Genomic DNA, 16887 nt, shown 5'->3' with positions numbered 1-16887 from the left:
ACAATGGAAGTGGTCACTGTTTAGAACTGCAGCCTCTCCCTCTGGAGGGTTATATAGGCCTGTGGTACTTTGAGGAGGTAAATTACAGTGAATTACTGTAAGAGCTCTTCTGGTTCTAGACATGAGGAATCCTTTTTATAGAATTTTTTTTACTAAATACATACTCTGGCATCAACATATTTTGACCAGACACTAGTTAACCAATTGTACTTATATAGTGTGTTAAAAATAAAAACTAGACTAAAAATAGCCTAAATCAGCTTTTGTATCTTTTACACTACTGACCAGCAGTGAAACAAAAATTGATGTCTCTTTATAAAATATGATTCAAATAAATATGTGTGAAGATCTAGACATAAGACTAGATTGGATGCTTTGTTATTTATTAACAGATTTATTTTTATTTATTTGTCTAATTATTATACTAACAGTATGTATCATAATACAAATTCAACACTGAAGAGGATACTAAATGGAAAATAAGGTTTCCTTTCATTCCCACTCACCAGAAATAATTATTTTAAACTATTTTATTGCTAGTTTTTCTGAAACTTAAATCCAAGTCTTAAATAATATGCATATATTTTATTTATTAATATGTCAATTTGAAAATAGCTTTTGAAAGAAATAATACTAATGAACTTACTTACAAAACAGAAGAGACTCACTGACTTAGAAAACAAACTTATGGTTGCCAGGGGGAAGGATATGGGGAAGTGATAGGGAATTTGAGATGGACATGTACACACTGCCATATTTAAAAATGGATAACCAACAAGGACCTTTGTATAGAACACGGAACTCTGCTTAATGTTATGTGACAGGCTGGATGGGAGGGGAATTTGGGGGAGAATGGATACGTGTATATGTATGCCTTAGTCCCTTTGCTGTTCACCTGAAATTATCACAACATTGTTAATCGACTAGACTCCAATACAAAATAAAAAGTGAAAAAAATTAAAATATTTCAGAAAAATAGAAAAAAAATAGCTTTTGACTCCATGCTATTACATGAGACAAATTTAGCTCACTTATTTTTTCATCCCTCTTCCAACCCCTACCAGGCTCATTAAAAAAATTCTTTTGTTATTTAACATCATAAAAATTCTATTTCTTGACCCATAAATTTTTGACAGTGCCCCTTGACTTTCTAATGTGTGAGATCAGAGATTTATTGTCCCTATGTTTTCCTCCACATCTACTTCCACCCATTAACTTCTGTTTTTCATTATTTTTACATTTTCAAGGGTTATAGAAGTTAGATTTAATTTAGCAAATATAAATGAATCTTTTGTAGTTTGGTGATTTAAAATTTAAAACCAATATTCAACATTTAAAATTCTCTGTATGTATTATTTACTGTAGGACACACAGTGTTTGTACCATAGACAAAGATGCATTCTCATGTTCTTAAAAGTTGTATTGCTTTGAATGAGAGATATAACTAGTATAAACAGGGTTGTAAGGGGTAGGAGAGACGGAGAAAACAACTTCATCATAGTGTTAGGAAATGAATATTCTTCTTGGACACACTTTTCTTATAAATTCATGTTAGATGTTGGCTTTGCTAATGGATTGGATGCACAGCAGGAGGCAAAGAGTTCTGTATGACTTGTGTTTTTATGGTCTGAGCAACTGGATAAATAAGATGAGGAAGATTTAGGAGAAGAACAATTTGGAGTAGGGACTGAGATGAAAATTTTATGTTAGACATATTGCCTTTGAAATGTAGGCTAGATTGCAGAAAAGAAATCCATGTGTTGTGTGGAGTTTGATCCTTCTCTCTTTCGTTGTTTGTTTAAAAAGTAACTGCTAACCCTTAATTTTTCATAGTTATTATTTGAAAGAGTAGGTTGTTTATTAGTTCTGGAGTTTCAGGGATAGGTTGGAAATGGAGATATAAACTTGGGGTTATCAATATACAGGTGACATTCAAAGTGATCAGTCTAGTTGAGACCATGTAACAAATAAGTAAAATAAAGAGAAGGAACTGGCAACCCACTCCAGTACTCTTGCCTGGAGAATCCCATGGACTAGGAGCCTGGTGGCCGATGGAGTCACAAAGAGTCAGACATCGTTGAGCCAATAGATGACATGATGAAAATAAAGAAGTTACAAAGAAAAGAATCCTCGGATTCACACAATTTAGGAATCAAGGAGAAAAAGATCAAAAGAAAAGAATGAGAAGGAACATCCGTTGAGATGTTCTGACACTTAATGAAGATGTGTTAATGGATTATTTTGCATTTTTGCTGAGCCACATTTTCTGAACCCTTTCATGTGTTGAGTCATGTCTTGGGCTCTAGGGATTTTTTTTTTTCTGCCCTGGGATTATTTCTCCTCCTTCCTTATCTTTGTTCTGTCATTGAAGACACTCTTTATATGGATGTTAGACCGCTTGGATTTATACTGTATTTTTGACTCTTTAAAAATATTTTTCAGCTTCTGGTTTTATTGCTTTACATTTTGGGAGACTTCATTGTTTTTCCAGCTTACCTCATTTTTTTTTTTTTTCCTCTTAATTTTGGTTCTTAATTTTGATGGGCTCTTCCTTGTTCTTTTATTCTCTTTTTGCATATTTGTTTGTTCTAGTTTATGAATGAGTACTTGCTTAAAATACTATGGAGAATTATTTTAAAGTTATCTTCTATTGCTGGAGTGATCTTATTTCCTCCTAAATCAGTTGTTCTCTATTCATTTTTGATCCTTTTCTCTTTCGTTGTTTGTTTAAAATGTAACTGCTAACCCTTAATTTTTCATAGTCATTATTTGAAAGAATAAGTGGGCATGAATTTCATCTGCCATTACTAGCTTCTATACCTATGAGCGTGTTCACCCAGGCTGTGTGCATTTGGGCAGATCACATCTCAATGAGTGGAAGAGAAGCCTGGATAATCAGCCTGGGCCCTCCTACCACCCCTCCCAGAATGAAGAGATGGGAGGATCTGTGTGGGGCACACCTGTCACTCTGAGAACTTCCCCCCACCCCCTGCCAAGTAAACATTACAATTTTTATAAAAAAATGTTGCAATGTTTAAAGAAGGTATTTCTTCAGTTTCACATATGGTCTCATGTCTGTATATGGATTGAATATGAAACATAGTTCATGTACTCATTGTTTATGCAAGAAAGGTTACATTAAAAATTTTCTTCAAAGCAGTTTAGTTTCACTAAGTCTCTGTCCTACTGAATTTTCAGGTAATTAAACCTGTTATCTTCCTCAGGTATAAAAAGAAAAAAATATATAATATATAAAATTATATAATAATATATGTACATAAAATAGATGATAGACACAAAATATAGAATATATATATTTACACATGGGGTATTATATATATATGTAGTATATGGAGAAGGCAATGGCACCCCACTCTAGTACTCTTGCCTGGAAAATCCCATGGATGGAGGAGCCGGGTTGGCTGCAGTCCATGGGGTCGCTAAGAGTCGGACACAACTGAGTGACTTCACTTTCACTTTTCACTTTCATGCATTGGAGGAGGAAATGGCAACCCACTCTGGTGTTCTTGCCTGGAGAATCCCAGGGATGGGGGAGCCTGGTGGGCTGCCATCTATGGGGTCACACAGAGTCGGACACGACTGACGCGACTTAGCAGTAGCAGCAGCAGTATATAATACACAGATATGATACCTACATACATATATAAGTGAGAAAAAATCTCATGCTCAGAATTTTGGGCCTAACAGTATTTCTTCTATTTATTTATTTCTGTAATAGAGATAACTGGGAACTTGTAAATAAATAGCAATTGTTCATAGTGGATCTGTGGGCATCTCTCTGATTTTAAGAAGTTCCATTAATCTCCAGTGTTTCTCACAGTTCAGTCTCAAAATTACCTACTTGAAAATCAATTGGGTGGTGTGATTTTTAAAAATAAAAATCAATTGGGTGTTTTGTTTTTTAAAAATATAGATTGATGAGCCAAATCAATTCCTGGAATTTCTTTTCCAACCTCTTCATATGATTTTTTGAGACATAAAAATTTGAAAACTTCTGTGATTAGTTGAATAAAGACTAATTTAGAATTTAAAAGGGGAAGACTTTTATGCACTATCAGTTATTTCAGTCTAACTCCCCTTATAAATTTTAGCTACAATTCATCCTCACTTGAAACTGGACAAGATAAAAATTGAATTCAGTTTATGAGTTGAAAAGACAATAATAACATATTTCATTGTTAAATTGAAAACATCTAATAGCTATCTACTTACTGTACTCATTTGACATACAGTGCTAAAGTAATTTGTGGATTTGTTTTTGTTGCTGAAAGAGATGCATCCGTGATAGGTTATATGTTTGAGCATATGTAATAATAGAGATAGTCACACTCACCTAATAATTTATAATCACAAATTATCAGCCTTTAGTTTGGATATGGGAATGGAATTTTGCCTAGTTTTATTTTTATGGTTGGGGTAAAAAAATTGTGAAGTCAGTACCCTTCATAATGATAAGACTGTCAAGATCTGAAGATTTAAAAAATATCTAATAATTAAATGTTCAGTTCAGTTCAGTTCAGTTGCTCAGTAATGTATGACTCTTTGCAACCCCATGGACTGCAGCAGACCAGGCATCCCTGTCCATCACCAACTCCTGGAGTTTACTCAAACACGTGTCCATCGAATCAGTGATGCCATCCAACCATCTCATCCTCTGTCATCCCCTCTCCTCCTGCCTTCAATCTTTCCTAGCATCAGGGTCTTTTCCAATAAGTCAGTTCTTTGCATCAGGTGGCCAAAGGATTGGAGTTTCAGCTTTAGCATCAGTTCTTCCAATGAACACCCAGGACTGATTTCCTTTAGAATTGAATGGTTTGATCTCCTTGCAGTCCAAGGGACTCTCCAAGAGTCTTCTCCAACACCACACTTCAAAAGCATCAGTTCTTTGGTGCTCGGCTTTCTTTAGTCCAAATCTCACATCCATCCATGACCACTGGAAAAACCATAGTCTTGACTAGATGGACCTTTGCTGGCAAAATAATGTCTCTGCTTTTTAATATGTGTCTAGGTTGGTCATAACTTTCCTTCCAAGGAGTAAGTGTCTTTTAATTTCATGGCTGCAGTCACCATCTGCAGTGATTTTGGAGCCCAGAAAAATAAAGTCAGCCACTGTTTCCACTGTTTTCCCATCTATCTGCCATGAAGTGATGGGACCGGATGCCATGATCTTCATTTTCTGAATGTTGGGCTTTAAGCCAACTTTTAAAATCTCCTCTTTCACTTTCATCAAGAGGCTCTTTAGTTCTTCACTTTCTGCCATAAGAATGGTGTCATCTGCATATCTGAGGTTATTGATATTTCTTCTGGCAATCTTGATTCCAGCTTGTGCTTCTTCCAGTCCAGCGTTTCTCATGATGTACTCTGCATAGAAGTTAAATAAGCAGGGTGACAATATACAGCCTTGATGTACTCCTTTTCCTATTTGGAACCAGTCTGTTGTTCCATGTCCAGTTTTAACTGTTGCTTCCTAACCTGCATACAGGATTCTCAAGAGGCAGGTCAGGTGGTCTGGTATTCCCAACCAAAATTCTGGTTTCAGAATTTTCCACAGTTTATTGTGATCCACACTGTCAAAAGTACCTTCAGATAAATGCTAAATAATGCTTCCCAGGTGGTGCAGTGGTAAAGAATCCCACTGTCAATGCAGGAGACACAAGAAATGTGGATTCAAACCCTGGGTTGGGTAGATCTCCTGGAGGAGGACATGGCATCCCAATGCAGTATTCTTGCCTGGAAAATTCCATGGACAGAGGAGCCTGGTGGGCTACAGTCCATGGGATCGCAAAGAGTCGGACATGACTGAGTGAGCACACACACAAACAATTGATAAAAAATATGACTATATTACTACTTCTTGATTTTAGTTTTTGGTATTATCTATTGCTTTCACACCACGAAAAATGAAACTGTTGCTCTTTTTTCTTCCTGTTCCTCCACAAACCTCAGTGACATCCTTCTCTTGTTCAATCCACCCAATATAGTTGTACCATCACCCTAATGAGATCAGTATCCACGTTTATTCGTATGTCTGTGTAAATGCTATTTAACACCCCTAACTGTTCACACATATCTAAGTCTTCTGTGAAGAATGTATTCCTTCCAGGTTTGCTATTGAGTATTGAAGCCATTATGGCTCCTGATCCTTTAGGTTTGAACTGTGTTTTTCCCCTCTGGAGAAGCTGTCAGAATCTTCATTTTCAGTATTGTGAAATTTAGTGATGGAATGTCTTGATGTGGCCATTGTTTTATGCATTTTGCTAAGCTCTCAGGGAGTAGATTTCCTAATTCTGTAAATTCTGAAATTCCAATTTAGGTAAACTACTTAAATTATTTCTTTGATGATTGATTTCCCTTTCTGAACCTTCTATTATTCAGATACTAGAATCCTAGTCTGAGTCTTATATTTTGCTTATCTTTGGGTATTTTTTTTTTTCTGTTCTAGCAGATTTTCTTAACTTACTTAATCATCCATCACTACTATTTAGTTTTTTATTTCTGCTATCATCTTTTTGTTTTCCAGAAACTCTTCATTTAATTATCTGTGTTGCCCACTTCAGAGACTTGTTTAACCTTCCACAGAGAACACATTTCCACTCTTTATCAGGAGCAATGAGGCAAAGTGTCCCAGCTGAAGAGAGTGGGAAAATGAATCTGAGGGTCTGGCTGTGTCCTAAATAGACTTTCCAGTTCTGTGCTTTTCACTTACATCTGGAAGTATCTGGAAATCCAGTTTCTGAGCCTGTTGGGGATTCTGTAGTTCAATTCCAGTTGGTTCTCAGCTTTCTTCACTCTTGGCCTTAGAATTTGTTTTTCCTCAGTCTGTTAAATTATTCAGTCATCAATCAATTGCTTTCCAGTTTCCACAATTCTGTTGTCTTTCCTCATGTTATCTCTTTCTTGGGGTTTTATGTGTTTAATTTCCCACAGACTTTCTTTATTCTTGTTGTAAAGGGATTTGGTGAAAGTCAAGTTAGATGTGTGAAATCAATTTTTCTGCAATAAAATTAAAGTTAAATAAAGTATTCAAAATGTTTGAGATAAACTTGGTAAAGAGTAGCTCAATAAATATTAAGTACATTCTTCATTTCTAATATTTAGTTTGTATTTTGTCCTCCAACCTAAGATTCTGCCATGCCAGAATGAGATTTTAGAAATCGGTATGCACTTCCTTATTCATATATTTGGTACCAAACTACATCTCCCTCATCAATAGATTTTTTTAATGCAAAAGAATGAATGTTTGCATTAAAGACACAGATAACTAACCTAATGAGACTTTAGTGGGAAGGGACTGTGCTGTCTGTATCTTGAAAAGGCTTATTGCCAATTAAACGCATTTCAAGAGCCATAAATTAGACTTTATGAGTCACACTTTAAACTCTTATAAAAATGTTATAGTTTAGAAAATGTGTTATAAAAGCACACTTATATTTTGTAGCCTCTTTGGTTTATAAAGAAAAGATATTGGGTAATTTTCAAAACTCAAAATTATTTTATACACTGTAGAATAATAATTTCACACATTTTGGATACTGTTTTATCTAGCACATTTTCCAAATGAATGGCATTAATTACCTTGGAGAAAGAGTGAGGAATTTGGTGCCAGCCTAGCTCTCTCATTTACTGCAGGGCAACCTTGGGAAAAATCCTATAACAGTTCTGAATTTCAGTCTCCTGATTTGCAAAGTGAGCTAGTTGAACTTGATGAATGCCAAAGGCAGTTCTAGAGATAATCAAGGATTACAGTTAAAGACAAAAGCATTATGCAACATTTTGCTGATACATTATATTGGCCTAATGGTGACTGTACCCCATATCAGCTTCTTTGGCTTCAGATGGAGCCACCAAATGCCTGTAATCTTGTGCTGCTTCTACATGACACTTTACTTCATTTTTATAATCCCAGGACCTACATTCATTCCCACTCTACAGAAATATTTGGAAATATACAACTTTATAGTCAGTGTACAATTAATCCTTAATAAGTATGTAAATACTTATTCAGTTAAGTTCAGTCAGTTGTGTATGACTCTTTGCAAACCCATGGACTGCAGCACACCAGGCTTCCCTGTCCATCACCAACTCCTGGAGCTTGCTCAAACTCATGTCCATTGAGTTGGTGAGGCCATCCAACCATCTCATCCTCTGTCGTCCCCTTCTCCTCTGGCCTTCAATCTTTCCCAGCATCAAGGTCTTTTCCAATGAGTCAGTTCTTCGCATCAGGTGGCCAAAGTATTGGAGTTTCAGCTTCAGCATCAGCTTCTAATAAATATTCAGGACTGATTTCCTTTAGTTGCTCAATGGTGTCCAACTCTTTGATTTCCTCTAGGATTGACTGGTTGGATCTCTTTGCAGTCCAAGGGACTCTCAAGAGTCTTCTCCAACACCACAGTTCTAAAACATCAATTCTTTGGCACTCAGTTTCTTTATGGTTCAACTCTCACATCCATACATGACTACTAGAAAAACCATAGCTTTGACTGGATGGACCTTTGTTGGCAAAGTAATTTTTCTGCTTTTTTATATGCTGTTTAGGTTGCTCCTTCTTCCAAGGAGTAAGTGTCTTTTAATTTCATTGCTGCAGTCACCATCTGTAGTGATTTTGGAGCCCAAGAAAATAAAGTGTGTCAGTGTTTCCATTGTTTCCCCATCTATTTGCCATGAAGTGATGGGACCGTATACCATGATCTTTGTATTTTGAATGTTGAGTTTTAAGCCAACTTCTTCACTCTCCTCTTTCACTTTCATCAAGAGGCTCTTTAGTTCTTCTTCACCTTCTGCCATAAGGGTGGTATCATCTGCATATCTGAGGTTGTTGATATTTTTCCTGGAAACCTTGATTCCAGCTTGTGCTTTATCCAGTCATAATGATATTTTTACATTGCTCATATTTATAATCAAATTTTGACAAGGAATCTCTCTTGGAGTAAATGGGGAGTAGTCACTAAATTCTATGTGCTACAGAATTTAATTACATTGTACTGCTTTTGTAGTTCACAATCAACACATTTCTGGCCAAAGGAAGAATGTAATTCAATAGATTTTTGCATTTGATTGAATGATTTGAAATTTTTCTAAACATAAAAGCCAAGATTATAATTGATCATCATACTAGGGATAGAGAAGCAACATAATCTTCCTTCTTATTGAGTTCTTCTGATTGGGCAATGAATCCATTAATTTGCCCACAAAGGTCTGTATAGTCAAAGCTATGGTTTTTCTAGTAGTCATATGCAGATGTGAGGGTTGGATCATAAAGAAGGCTGAGCATCAAAGAATTGGTGCCTTTGAACTGTGGTGCTAGAGAAGATTCTTGAGAGTCCCTTGTACTGCAAGGAGATCAAACCAGTCAATCCTAAAAGGAAATCAACCCAGAATATTCATTGGAAGAACTGATGCTGAAGCTCCAATTCTTTGTCCACCTGATGCAAACTTCCAACTCATTGGAAAAGACCCTGATGCTGGGAAAGATTGAAGGCAAAATGAAAAGCGAGCGGCAGAGGATGCATCTGATAGATAGCATCACCGGCTCAGTAAACCTGAATTTGAGCAAACTCAGGGAGGTAGTTAAGGACAGGGAAGCCTAGCATACTACAGTCCATGGGGTTGCAAAGAGTTGGACACAACTTAGGGACTAAACATGGAGAAGGCAATGGCACCCCTGTCTAGTATTCTTGCCTGAAAAATCCCATGGATGGAGGAGCCTGGTATGCTGCAGTCCATGGGGTCGCATAGAGTCGGACATGACTGAAGTGACTTAGCAGTAGCAGCAGTAGTGACTGAACAACAATAACAGCAACAATTTAATTGTGTGAGATTTCTTTAAAGAGTTCCTTTTCCCTATATAAATAATTCTGTTTATATTTTATAAGGTCAAATTGACGGATGTCCTGTTTTTCTAATGATTGAAATACATATTTTTATTTATAAAAAATTTAAATATATTAAAATAGATTATATATCTCATGTTATATAGATTCTTATATTGGGATGATTTATTTTCAGTATCATATAAAAAATAAGTGATAAATATTAGCACCCTAAAGATAATATGAACTAATTGTAAACCTTCCCCTTAATTCTTTTTTTTTAGGAGTCATTTAAAATGTGTCTGCTAGTTTATGGAGAAGTCAGTTTCTGCTGATAGTGCTGTTGTGGCTTAAGTACAAGTATAAAAGGAAGCAGCTGGATTCTGTGCTGCCTTTTTTTATTGTCAGCAACATTGTTATTTAAATTATGATTGAAATGTCTTGTTCAGGAGACTGAGAGAGAAACTTGATTAAAAGAGAGAACTTGATTTTCAGATCTCAGGGTATGTCTATAGGAATGGTAGTAAGAAAAAAGGACTATTCTATCATATAAGTTAAGCAGTTTGGATTCCTAAGTCATTATGTGGGGAAAATATGACAATTTTGCTATAAAAGACAGCAGAGAATCAAGGAAATATAGGGTAGGAGAGGGTCATATGTAAAATGGGTGCTATTACAGAATGCTTGGGTGTTAAAGACAATGATGCCATAAAGTGGAAAAAATTAATGATTTAGAGAAGAAAGGGAAGAATCATGGGGCAAAATATTTTTTGTAAACAAGAGTGATCTGAATATGTGAGAGCAAAGGTTCATCCGTGGTCTCGGAGGAAGCAGATAATGGGTATGTGTGTAGGTAGGTCAGTGAAGTAGTGAGGGCAGGTGGACTGCTTCTCTTTTCTCCATGAGATAGGAACCAAGGTCATCAGATCAGAGTGAGAAGAGACAGGACTTTTAGGTTTGAGTGAGCAGTATAAGGGCTTCCCAGATGGTGCAGTGGTAAAGAATCCCCTTGCCAGTGCAGGAGGTGCAGAAGTCGCAAGTTGGATCCCTGGGTTGGGAAGATCCCCTGGAGGAGGAAATGGCAACCCACTCCAGTATTCTTGCCTGAAAAATTCCATGGACAGAGAAGCCTGGCTGGCTACAGGCTACAGTCCATGCGGTTGCAAAGAGTTGGACACGACTGTGCAGGCATACACTCACGAGCTGGGTAACTAATGGAATGTAAATGTACTGACTCATGAATTTTAATTTTTGCAAGACTCACCCAATTCCAATATTACAGTGGCTATGACAAGCAAAGAAGTTATTCCCTCATTTAAAATGAGTACAGAAGACAGAATATTTTTGATAGTTTTCTGTGTGACTCTACCCAGATCAGAAAGTAGTCTAAGTAATTATGCTGACCATTATGGAACGTCCACTTCTAGAAGAACAGTGGTCCTACTTATCTTGGAGTCAGTGAACACACTGGGGAATGCTCTTTCCTGTTTTCAGAGGGTTGGTATATGTATATTACTTTGCCAGTCATTGATTGCAATCATTTAAATAGATTGAAAATGACTAGTTTCTTAGATCATAGTCTCATCTTTGGCCGAACAGAATGCAAAATTATGAAACCCATGGAGAAGGGAATCAATGAAGAAAGAATAGTGAAAATGTGTATGTTACATACTAAATAAGATAATCAGTTTTGCTGTTGAATATTTCTACATCATAAAAGCCCTGTTATGACTTGTACATTCAAAGATTTGTTTTGAAAAGTAAGATCTTTATTTTCATGCTTTGATAAGTTGTGAATTGCCTTTCTTGTCCTTCTTTCTCAAAGTTCTTTACATTTTTTGCTTTGAAGGTCCTGTAGACTTATTGTTCCTGATAAATAAATCAATGGTGATTAAATATTAATTTAGTTGATTAGCATATGTAAATACTAAGTGTTTCACCAAGTAGTTGATAAATACTCTGGAAAAAACACTGGATGTAGCAACACACACACACACAGACCCTAATAACACCTACTTGTTCAGGCTCTTGTTTTATAATGAAAGGATTGTTTTCTGTCCACAGGCTACAGGAAGTGTTTAACAGGAATGCTGCGGCCTTACTCTCAGATTTAGGCTAATGAAAGCAGGGAGTAGGTTTTAGAGGATGTACAGAGGATTCTACTGGGCAAGTAAAACCGAAATAATGCTTTATGTGCTCAGTTGTGCCCGACTCTTTGCAGCCCCATGGACTGTCGCCTGCTAGGCTCCTCTGCCCACAGAATTTTCCAGACAAGAATAATGGAGTGGGGTGCCATTTCCTCCATCAGGATATCTTTCCAACCCAGGGATCGAACACACATCTCTTTTGTCTCCTGCATTGGCAGATGGGTTCTTTACCACTACACCACCTGGGAAGCCCATAGAATGACAATAGGAAAGGAATTTATTCCTCCTCTACAAGAGTCTGAAAAATCTTTCTGGAAGTTACATAGGGAAAAGTATCTAAACCTAGAAACAAATATTTCTAAACACTGCAGGAAAATGAAGATTCAAAAATTGTATGAAAGCCCCTAATACATGGCAAGATTAACATGACATTAATTTAATTAAAAATCAAAACCACTTTTGGATTTGAATTTAGATGGCTTTTTATTACTTTAACTTAGAAAAGGCAAAGTAGATTTTCCTAGTATTTAGCTTTTTGAAATAGAAATAGCCTTATAAGGCATGTCATCCCATAGTTGATCTTTTATTGCTTAATTATGAAATGAATTTTAATGAAAACAACATAGCTTCCATCTGGAATTCAGTGAACTATGCCATTACAGAATAAGTTGAGTTTTAAATGAATAGGAAAGGCATCTTCTAAGATTAGACATAAAGTGAAAATGAAAGTGAAAGTCGCTCAGTCGTGTCCAACTCTTTGCGACCCCATGGATTCCATACAGTCCATGGAATTCTCCAGGCCAGAATACTGGAGTGGGAAGTCTTTCCCTTTTCCAGGGGGTCTTCCCAACCCAGTGATCGAACCCAGGTCTCCTGCATTGCAGGGGGATTCTTTACCAACTGAACTATCAGGGAAGCCTTTAGTTGTAAGGAACAACTAACTCTGACTGAAGCTGTCTCAGAGGTCTAGTAATTGCAAGGAGAAGAAATAATGAGTCTAGGAGCAAAAACCATCTTTTGTGTTGTAAGTGGTGAATCCAAACTACAGATCTTCATTAAAAATAAGAAGCCCATATATTAAAAAAAAATGCTATAGAGTAGTTCAGCACAGGTCATTTAATGGAGCATATCTATAAATAAAACACAAAATAAAGAGAAGGTGAAGCATGACTGCATGCCTAGACAGATGCAGACAGTATTTACTATCCAATTTTGGCTTAACATATTTTTTTCTTGTTGACCAATTTCTGTAGCTTATTTAAAGATGTTTGTCTCAGGCTGCCCTCTTGCTAATGCAAATAGATTTTCTGGGACAACTGAAATATTAATAGCAAATGTAGCATGCACATAAAGGTAGCTAGCGTGCTAAGACAAATTAAGGAAACGAAGTTTAACCCAGAAGTTGAAAGACCAAACATAGACTTATGATATACTAAACTGATGGGAGTTTGATACTAACAGTTTAGGACAAGGTTAAAGAGCAGTCCCCAGAGAGGCATCATCACCTGAGTGATCTTATGTCTGAGTTCAGCAGACTCTGGGAACAGACATTGTAAATCTGCTGTTTTAAGAGCTAAATGTCCGTCATTTGATGAGAGCATGAAATTGGTCCTTAAAATGAACTTGAAAATCTTCACAAAAGGCCGCTTTGTGTTTCTAAAATTCTAATTCAAATCTGCCCTGTAGCAGCTTCAGATCCCAACTGACCATACAGATTGTTACAAAATGCTACTTAAATTGAAAGTTAGGTCTCAGATTATGGATCAGGTGATTAAGAGAAACTAGCACAGAAGGAGAAGGAGCTAATGGAAGAAAAGAAATAAAGAATGTAAAAGAAAAAAAGCACAGAACACTGAAAAAAAATTTCTAGCATTTCCTAAAAAATTGACTAATAAATGTAAGATTCAGATTATTTTACCTGTAGAAGTACAATATTCAGTTGCTCCCATTTTTATCTATATGGTTGGGCAAATTTTATGTTGCCACCCTATCAAAGGAGTGGAGAACAAGGGTATTTTGAGACTTTAAATACTGTGCATGGCATCCTGCAGATAGAACATAGTCACACTGGATCAGGAAATTATCCCATCCAGCTTCATATGGCTCCTTTGGCAGCAGGACTGTACCTGTGTCAACTGTTTTCCATGATGATGACGCTGTGTCATCATGTTGACATATCTGGGTGTAGATCAGGCCCCTTCTCTGATGCCACCTACCCTTTTCTGGTAATGAGAGTAAAGACTCTATTTCGTTCACTGTTGTATTCCCAGTTGTGGTGCCTCCATGTTATAACCCGTGTAAAAGTTAGTTAACGATGAATCCTATAAGAAGCTTATATACTCCTTCAGTGAAGGATATATGCTTGAATTCAGCATCACATCTGTTCACTGCTTTTAAAACAATGCCTTGCACATAACTGATAGTTATAGGTGTAGAGGATCAATGCATATATCAGAGTGTCAATTGATCACAAAGCATAGAGGGGAATTTTTAGATCACGGTAATTGAATGCTTCATGTTCACTGTGCAGAAAAAGAACAGAGCAGGTCTAAAATAGCTTATTCTTTGAAAGACATGCTTGCAAGGTTGGCTCTCTTGCTGGTCTCTGGGAATCTAACTAGTAAACACTGCCCCCCCCGCCCCCGGCCCTGCCACCGCAAGACTTATAAAAAAAAATTCCCTAAAAAATAATGGTGGCTCACTACATCCAAACTGCAAAAAGATATGTTTATACTTAACACCTGCCTTCCTTCTGGGAATCTAGAGTTTTGGTACATATTAGGCAGGGCTTCCCAGGTGGCACTAGTGGTAAAGAGCCTGCCTGCCCACACAGGAAATATAAGAGATGTGGGTTTGATCCCTGGCTGGGGAAGATCACCTGGAGAAGGACATGGCAACCCACTCCAGTTTTCTTGCTTGGAAAATCCCACGGACAGAGGAGCCTAGTGGGCAACAGTTCATGGGGTCGCCAAGAGTTGGACACAACTGAAGTGACTTAGCATGCACACAGGCAGAGGATACATCCTACATCTCAGCCTCCAGTAAAATCCACTGATGGTGTCTCTAATGAGCTGCCCTGGTAGAAAATTCTACCTATTGATTTTAACAACTTGTTGCTGGAGGAATTGAGCATGCCCATGCAATTATGCTGTGTGTTTTGGGGGACTCGGAAGCTTGCATCTGGTTTCATCCAGCCTTCTCTATGTACCTTTTGTGGATTTTGCTTTGTATCTTTTTACTGTAATCAAATCTCAGCACAAGTACAACTATGTGCTGAGTCCTGTGAGATCATCTGGTAATCACCAAACCTGGAGTGATCTTGAGGAGCCCTGACATACTCATTTTATGGTATTCAGCCTAGGTAATGTGTTTAGCCAGTCCTGGCCAGGATTGCAGGGTCTCAGAAGGCCCATCACCACCAACCAGCAGAAGTGCAGGTAGCCTTTCAGTCTTAGACTGTTATCTGGTCATCCCCATGTGAATTCAAGGTACATCATACTTAATCTGTGTGAGTGGCCTTTTTTCTCCATCATATTTTAATGTATTCATGAAAAGCATGTGCTCTGAGTTGAACTGCCAGGTATTGAATTCCAATTTTACCACCTTCTAAGCAGTAGAGCTTTGTTACTTAACTGCTGTGCATCATCTGTAAGATAACAGTAAGCTAAAACCTTAATAGGCTGTTGCCAGGATTAAAGGAGATAAAACATTAACACACTTAGTAAGTGCCTGCTGCTGCTAAGTCACTTCAGTCGTGTCCGACTCTGTGCGGCCCCATAGATGGCAGCCCACCAGGCTCCCCCGTCCCTGGGATTCTCCAGGCAAGAACACTGGAGTGGGTTGCCATTTCCTTCTCCATTAAGTGCCTAATACACGCTTAATTATTTTCGAAACTGGCGCTACGAACAAGCAACAACTTTGTCTTCCAGAATTCAGTAGGAAAATTCTCCCGGATAAAAGTTTGGGCAGATCAGTAATTTCCTTGGTCACTTATAGACAATAAAAACTCTATATTTATTTGAGTCTAAAATACAATCTTAATTTTCTACTCAGAAGTTTGTCTCCTTTGAAAAAGTCAGATCTTTCAGTTAATATAAAATGAAATCTTTTAATATTCTTGCCTTGAATTCAATCTTGCCTGCTATTAAAATCTTGTTCCTTAATTTTTGCAAATTAGAATCTAATGATAAATTAATAGTAAAAAGATAAATTTTTGTCTATCCACTTATTTTGCTGCTGCTGCTGCTAAGTCGCTTCAGTCGTGTCCAACTCTGTGCGACCCCAGCTGTCAGCCCACCAGGCTCCCCCGTCCCTGGGATTCTCCAGGCAAGAACACTGGAGTGGGTTGCCATTTCCTTCTCCAATGCATGAAAGTGAAAAGTGAAAGTGATGTCGCTCAATCGTATCCAACTCTCCTTGACCCCATGGACTGCAGCCTACCAGGCTCCTCAGTCCATGGGATTTTCCAGGCAAGAGTACTGGAGTGGGGTGCCATTGCCTTTTCCGTCCACTTATTTTACTCATTTCCAAATTAGTGTTTTTACCTTGCCTTTTATATTTAACATGTAGTTAGATTTATATTTTGTGTCAGTGGAAAAGTAGTTTTCCATTAATAGGTAAATATAGCGTGTTAATATTTAGTGTTATAAGATGCTCAGTTTTAATTATACCATTTTAAGTTTCCCGTTTTTAATGCTTTCTAAATATTTCCTGTTATTCTTTCTTTTCTAAATGATCTTCTTTCAGATAATTAGAAGATATACAGACTGTTTCTTGTCTTCCTTTAGGTTATGTTTTGAATGTGAACATACTGTTACTTCAAATTCAATTTAATCAATTGAAAGCACCCAACAGGCCTCCTCTTGAATGACTGTAGATATCATTACATAGATAGATAAAGAACCCACTCT

General features: G+C 37.2%; 1 protein-coding gene across 3 annotated transcripts in view; it reads left to right on the top strand.

Annotated features, from left to right (window-relative positions):
* EPM2A (EPM2A glucan phosphatase, laforin) overlaps window positions 1-16887 on the top strand; it is a 109079-nt gene that overhangs the window by 50130 nt on the left and 42062 nt on the right. The gene's annotated exons all lie outside the window — the stretch shown is intronic.

This window comes from Bos indicus, chromosome 9 (assembly GCF_029378745.1).
Source record: "Bos indicus isolate NIAB-ARS_2022 breed Sahiwal x Tharparkar chromosome 9, NIAB-ARS_B.indTharparkar_mat_pri_1.0, whole genome shotgun sequence".
In the NCBI taxonomy this organism is placed as follows: Eukaryota; Metazoa; Chordata; class Mammalia; order Artiodactyla; family Bovidae; genus Bos; species Bos indicus.
This window is presented reverse-complemented; position numbering and strand designations above follow the sequence as displayed.